Source organism: Phalaenopsis equestris, unplaced genomic scaffold (assembly GCF_001263595.1).
Source record: "Phalaenopsis equestris unplaced genomic scaffold, ASM126359v1 Scaffold234598, whole genome shotgun sequence".
NCBI lineage: Eukaryota > Viridiplantae > Streptophyta > Magnoliopsida > Asparagales > Orchidaceae > Phalaenopsis > Phalaenopsis equestris.
The window spans coordinates 433,810-439,866 of NW_018252507.1; the positions used below are offsets into that span (position 1 = coordinate 433,810).

General features: G+C 32.8%; 1 protein-coding gene across 1 annotated transcript in view; it reads right to left on the reverse strand.

Annotated features, from left to right (window-relative positions):
- LOC110038969 overlaps positions 1-1,014 on the reverse strand; it is a 24,939-nt gene extending 23,925 nt beyond the window's left edge. The window contains 1 exon segment of the mRNA XM_020743901.1: positions 832-1,014. The gene's annotated coding sequence lies outside the window, so the exon portion shown is untranslated.
- Positions 1,015-6,057: the final 5,043 nt, after the last annotated feature.

The window sequence follows — 6,057 nt, forward strand, 5'->3', positions numbered from 1 at the left end:
CCCCCTTTCCTCAAAAAAAAAACGGATTAATTAAGCTGCATTAACTAATTATTTAATGTATAAAAAATATAGTCTAGCTTCACCAAAACAGCAAATAAAATAAAGGGATTCAATTCTTCCTATAATCATTGCCGAAAAAATTTATGCAAGACTTTGAGTCCGGATATCCGGACAAAAATTTTGTGGCAAAGCAGAAAATTTGATATATACAAGAAGACAACTCCAGAATTTAGAAACAACTTCAAAAATCCTTATCAACTAAGCAAGCTGAAACGCACAAAAAAATAAGAAGAATAGAAAGAAGAAGAAAAAATGAATGGAATACAGGTACAAGCAAAAAAAATTTGGGCAACTTATTTTGTAATCTCAATTAAGCATGGCCGAAAAAGAAAATGAAAGCTACTCCCCCACCTCGAGGTCTCAAATAAAGTTGCAAACCCAAAAAAACATCTTAAATTTCTCAAAAAAGAATCAAATAAAATAACTGGATCATCTACAGGGAGCAATGCCATTTCCATAATTCTGGCCCCAAACGACAACACGGAAAGGATTACGCTACAACGAACTAAAATAGATAACAAATAAGTGGCAATTCAGAAACAATTCCGCAGAAAACGACGAGCAAGACCAGAAGGGAGAAATAAAACGCCTCCAACTGGGTTCTAGTGGAAGAGATCAGAAAGCATAAAAAAATATATACATCTGAGATGCATGAAACAGATTCAACACATGCGAATTTCTTTGTAGAGATAAATTCTTGTTCCATAAAAAAAAAAAAGCACAGACATCAAATACGCTAATCGAAAAGATAATAATAAAAAAAATACATACTTGCTGCCGCACTTCGAATCGTCGGCGAACGGCCGCAGATCCCCAAAGCGGCGAGGTGGATAAAGGCTAGGGTTTTTATTAGGCTGCAGCTGCGGCTGTGGATTGAATAGAATGAGCGAAAGCAAATTTGATTTTGTGATGGAGCGATGCTTTCAAGAAAAAAAAAAAAGTAACTATGGGGGAGAGCACGTTAGATCGGCTGGTGCTGGAAAGTCCCACTTTTGAGCGGGCCCCACTTGAATGGCCCGCGGCGTCCCGAAGCGATCGGCCGGACAGGGATCGCCACGATGGGTCGTCCTCGTCGGCAACGGCTCGTCACCGTTCGTGGTGCGTGGTCAGTGGGCCTTTATTTCTTTTTCTTTTATCAAAACAATGCGACATGCGTTTTTTTTCCTTTTGTTCTTTATTTTTAATATTCATCCGTACATAACAGGTTTTGTTATGAAAATAACTTTTCAAATGAAAACTATTTTTTCCTTTAAAAAACATGCTTTTCAACAAACTTTTCTGAAAAATAATATAAAAATAATCATAAATATGAAAGCAGAAAAAAATTTAAAATTGAAAGTTGCCAAAATTTCTTAAGATATATATATATATATATATAGTTGAAATCTGGGTTCCACTATATATCTTTTTTTTGCCTTATTTTCCTATCACTCTCACTCTTTTATTCGTTTGTACTATTTTTTTATATCTTAAAAAAGTATTTATGATAGGGAATATATTTTTTCAATCAAATATGCTAGAGCATATCGATTGTAAAAATAAATAATAATTTCTTAAAAGGAAAATTTTATGATACCTATAGGTGCTTTTTTACCTTTGTCATAAAATTGTTACAAATACTTGTAAATAATTGTAGCTTGCCCAAACAAGAAAGTCACATTGGTCGTGGTTGAGACCTGTATTTCAGCCTAGAAGTCCTAGGTAAATAAGCCTTTACATGCGAGGAGCAAGAGTGTGTGTGTGTGTGTGTGTGTGTGTGAGGAGGAAAAAAATTATAATTATCTCAAATGTTTCGAATCTAAATTTATTCATATTGATAGATGATGGGTCAACAACAAATTTTTATTAAGCACAAATATGATTCTGGTAAAGAATCTTCCAAAATTGAAATTCAAGGTCATCCGGGTTCCGATTCCAATAAGTTTATAGTCACATTGACCGTTTTGACAAGACGAACCCAATGATATCAAAATTGATACAATCTGTCTCCAATCAAGCTCGAATCAAATAGTTAAAGTATAATTGGAAGCTTGGATCGTCATTTGGAAATTCAAACAAACACTAAATTTGACATATTTATCGTCAAATCAAATGATTCGACAAGATAAATCTAACGAGTCCAAAATTGCTAAATTATAAGGTGATTAAGGCATTGAAATCATTAAAATATTAAGGGGGTCAACATGTACTGTATAATCAGGTGGTTAGGGAAGTTATTCACTAAAAAATCAACGTGCCCCCTCCTCAAAAGAATATAATAGGCCCCCTCTCTTCATTCGAGGGGGGAGAAGAAGAGGAATTTCATAACCTATTTATCACAAGTCTCCACAGTTGTCGGCCACCGCCGACCACTACACATTTGCCTTCGTCGAACGTTACTAGTAAATGATGAGACTGGCCTAATGAACATAAATACAATGAAGATCTTTAATTGCAATTTTCGCATTCCAATCTCTTAAAGCCTATAAGAGCAAGACTATATAAGTGCATCAAAGACATATATTCATGTAACTTATTAATCTCAATGAACCCTACGTGTGCTTACGCTTGCACGTGCAGATGCTCGCACACACATATTCTATGTAATTAGTATTGAGAAATATATTAAGAATGATTATTTTTAGGTAAGCGAGTCATCTAATTTTGAAATTTCATAGGTTGTATCTAGATACATTCCATTTTGAAAGATGATAATATAAATGGTTGGGAGTTGTTAAAGGTAGCATTGATAAGAAGGTTAGTAGGAGTGGAGGGAGAAGCCTCAATTATAGAGTTGGGGAGAGCATTAAGGTTAGATATGGTGTGGTTATCGTCGGATGTTACCATCTATCGTTGTCGAGCATTGGATGCCACCGACCCCTATTTGCAACCGTTGTATTTCAAATATGATTGTTTGTGTTTAACACATATATTACAGATACAGTGATTTCCATTTGACTTTGTAGCCACTGACCACCATAGACCATTGTCGACAACCACCACCTACCGTCATTGACCACTAGTTGCTAGTGACCTATGTTTATAACTGTTTTATTCCAAATAATGTTGTTATGTGTAATGTTTATACCCAGAGAATAATCACAATCCTCCATAGCTGCTGACCACCGTCAACCTTTGTTTGTTAAGCACTAGCGACCACCACCGGTCGTCACCACTTGCCACTGTCAACCACCAACCCCAGTGATCTTTGATTGCAACTACTATAGTCCAACTTCTACCTTTGTAGCAACCAACTATTACCTTTGTTGTTAAATACTATTATTGCAACTTCCAATTATGATATTGATGACCAACTGATATTATTGTAGTAATTGACTACAGCCTTTATAGCCAACTACTATGGCATTTATGGCATAATAATGATGTTAAAATTTTCAGCAAATGTCTTTATAGCCACCAACTACAATCTTTATGACCAATCACTGTCTTCGTAGCAACCAACTACAGCATCTGTGACCAACTACTATTATTACAGTTTCTAGTTATGGCCTATGTTGTCAACTGCTACTACTGAAAATACCAACTATAGCCTTTAAGTCCAACTAATATCATTTTAGCAACCACTATGGCTTTTGAGGCTAAATATTATTAATAAAGTCAAAAGCCATATATGTTGTAGCCCAATTATGGTTATTATAGCTAAAATACTATATATCTATGATTATATGTTTTGTAATTCCATCTTCTCTAATTCAAAAGTAGCATAGACCTATGTAGCTGCAATTATATAGCGAATAACTTTGAATAGGTTAGACCCCATGATTTTTTATTTATTTATATGTTTTTTTCATATAAAAAATGATGATGTCTCCTCCTGCTCTCCTTCTGTTACTTTTCATTTCTCTATGTGTGAGTTGAATCTTTGATCAACGCTAATTCATTAAATTATCATTGTATTACCCTCAATTTTGTAGCACACAATAATTTAATACCTTCTCTGGGAAGCAATGTTCTGTCGATATAAGGTTATACTTTTTTAATAGCTAATAAATGTCCTACATGATCTTCTCTCTCTAATACTTTCAACTCCAAGGAATAGGCTTGAAATCCATTATGCAAACCCTTAGCTTTCTTTCCAATCATGAATATATTGTTATTTTTTTTTTGTTTTTTTCTTAGGTCATGTCCACCACAAATCTTGAAATTTTTCTATTTAAATAATCAAATATATCATTTGCATGATAATATACTACCATGAAAGACACAATAATTAAATTAAAATAAATCTAATCATTTATATGATGAAAACCTTTAAGATTCATGTGTATTCATTAGTCAGAGATTTTTCTCATACCATACGGGTGTATAATAGGGTATGTTTTAATTATGGGGTATTCCTACAAGGGAAAACCTTCATAGTTAATTTTAACTTAGGTGTTATGAACTCTCAAGAAGCTTCCCTATTAAAGTATTAGTTTGTATCATTTTGAATTTCAAGGTTGTATATTCCAAGATTGCTATTTTAAAATTTTCAATAAATAGATTCAATATTTAGAGATAATTTTTTTTTGGAATTCAAGATAAAATTTTTACAGTTCAATGATGATGTATCATGAAAAGGCCCAAGAAGGGATTAACCAACTCTAGAAGAAGGTATACCCTGTAAAAAAAAATCGATTTGAAACGTTTAATTTGAAAACATTGAGTTGAAAAGTTTAATTTGAAAGGTTTTGTTTGAAAAGTTTTAGTTAAAATGTTCGGTTTGAAAGGTTTGGTCTAAAAGGCTTAATTGAAATGATTGGATTTGATTCATAAACTATAGAGAAAGGATTAGTTGGAAAGATTTTTATGTAGAAGTTGAAAAAATAACCTTAAGGAAACTCTAGACACTATAATGAAACTAAATAGGTTAACTAACCAAAAGTTTGGTACGACTTCCCTGGTCAAAATACCTAGTGGGGAAATTTTTGTTTGTTAGCATCATATTGTCTTTTGAAAGACATTCTATTTAGATGATCGAGCACAATATTCTAAAGAATAATATGTCCTCTAGAAGGAAAAAAATTTTATCTTAAAAATGGGTCTAACCACCAAGGCTTTTCCCTTACCTTACTGGTGTAAGAGAAGGTTTATTTTAATTTTGGGGCCTTGTTTCTTACAAGGGCTCATAGTTAATTACATCCTTCAGGTAAGAAACAAGGCCCCAAAATTAAAATAAACCTTCAAGAAAACTATTAATTAATGTAATGAGTTGAATTATTAAAGCATTTAACAGATTAGAGCTCAAAGTGGTAGAAAAAACTTGATTATCTAACAAAGAAAGCTTGATACTAGAGGAATGATATTTCCAAGGGTTTGAAAGGCTTAAATTAGTATTATTTGAACTGACTGAATAAGGTTTAAGGGACAAATCAAGGTTATTTGAAGTTTGAAAACATTGGAATTATGTTTTAATGGGTTAGATATGTTTTAAAAAAGATGAATCAATGACATTTAAAATGATTGTCATGAATTGATTAGAACCCCTATACTTTAGAGTAAGGTAGGAAAGATTTTGAAATAGAATGTTGAACCTAAAATCTATAAAGAAGCCTAAGAGGAGGACTAATCTAGAAGCTAGGAAGGATTTATACAGTCAAGATGCCCATGGCTTTCTATCCTTCCGGGAAAATTGGTATCTATCAACTATAACAAGCCCTATAACCAAGAATTCCCTTTAAATGTAGTAGCTCAAGGGATTTGTAGTCTCGAGGAGGTTTGGAAAACCTTCGTCAGTAATTGATACTCAATTTTTGTGATGCGTTGTAATATCTTTTAATACTATAATACACACACGACAGCATAAACAGTAAATATGCAATTCAAACACAATAAAAATTAATTCAGTATAAATAGTTTTATATTTTAAAATCTTTAAGATGTCAAACTGTAATAATAACGCAAGTATTCATATTGCTCAAGTAATAAAAGGCTCTAATGGTGTCCTAAGTATCAATCCCATAGGGAGTTAGAAATTTCTTATGGTTATAACGTCAAACACAATATTCAAATTACAAA